Genomic DNA, 1,662 nt, shown 5'->3' on the forward strand with positions numbered 1-1,662 from the left:
GTAAAGAAGTAAAAAAAAAAGAAGATGAGCAATGAAGAAGAAAAAAGCAGTAAGCTTATCGCGCTAATCTGATTCTTTCGGAACGTCATAAGTTCTCATTATCTTTATCTCTCCTTTTACTTCCAAGAGCCAAAGGTTATTTAGCAGAGATAGCGCAGATATATCTTCCCTCGTGTTCCCGGTGCCTCCCTCGCCTAGTTTATGACTCCTTGTGTTGATGGCGTTTGTTTCATGTTATATTCAGTTTATTGTTGCGTCATCGTGCTTAGGAAATGTCTCGTGTTAAATGCATTTTGCTGTTTTTATGGTTTCTTTTATTTCTGGTTGTGTTTTTATTTTTCTTATGAGCGCTAAACTGTTGTCTTTCGATCCCACCATTGTGATATATTTTCGTTTCTGCATTATGAAAAGTCATTCACCACGCAGAGGGTCACTTGTAATTCCTTTATATAGGCATTGTTATTTTTAAAACGTTGTCTTTAATGCATTGATAGCCATTTCACGTAAAACGGTTATTGATGATTTGATATATTGTTGTTGATATATATTCCTTCACAACGCTAGGTTACACAACAGTCTATTGCTTGTGCACACGAGTAATATAAGTAATGGAAGAAGTGACAAGAGATAAAGATAAGAAAAAGACAAAGCTAGCGGGCGTGCATCAAATACATTACCTTAGTGTGTGTGTGTGTGTGTGTGTGTGTGTGTGTGTGTGTGTGTGTGTGTGTGTGCGAAGGATTAATATTGAACGAATTGTAAATAAACCAACGAAAGGAAGAACAGGAAATCACGTGAATGTGCCGTAGGACTTTACAGCTTTTCTCTTTGTAAGAAAATTGGAAACTCTACGCTTTTTCCACGGAATATTTAACTAATTTACAATAGTAAATGCAGTGTCTTCGGAACTGTGGAGTTCCACTCGTATTGCTTATCGGCTCCTTTTTTCGTACCAACCGCATGTTTGTGTGTGTATGTGTGTGTAGGTATATGTGTGTGTTTATATATATATATATATATATATATATATATATATATATATATATATATATGTATGTATGTATGTATTATATATATATAAATATATATAGGTATAATATTTATGTATGTATACATATACATATACACACACGCACATAAGAATATATATATATATATATATATATATATATATATATACTTATATATATGTATATATAAATATATATATATATATATGTGTGAATGCCGCGATGGTCTAGTGGTTAGAGCACTGAACTCCGACCATCATGGTCCCGAGTTCATTTCCCACGGCCGTCGTAAAAATGCTTGAACTCTGACTGCTGGCTTGAGCCCGGCCTCCCGGTGAGAAAACGACATATCGCCCTGAAAAATCAATCGCAGATGTCGTCAGGGAAGTTCCCACCGTGGCACAGGTGTTAGTACGCCGAACCACGGTTGATTAGGAAGGGCATCCAATCAGGCAAGGGTGACACTGCCATATAACCTCTCATTAGTGAATGAGAGAAGCCTATGTCCTGTAGTGGACTGAATTGCTCTTGAAAAAAAATATATATATGTATATATATATATGTATATAAATATATGCACACACACACACACACACACACACACTCATATATGTATATATACATATATATATATATATATATACACACACAC

Source organism: Penaeus chinensis, chromosome 28 (genome assembly GCF_019202785.1).
Source record: "Penaeus chinensis breed Huanghai No. 1 chromosome 28, ASM1920278v2, whole genome shotgun sequence".
In the NCBI taxonomy this organism is placed as follows: Eukaryota; Metazoa; Arthropoda; class Malacostraca; order Decapoda; family Penaeidae; genus Penaeus; species Penaeus chinensis.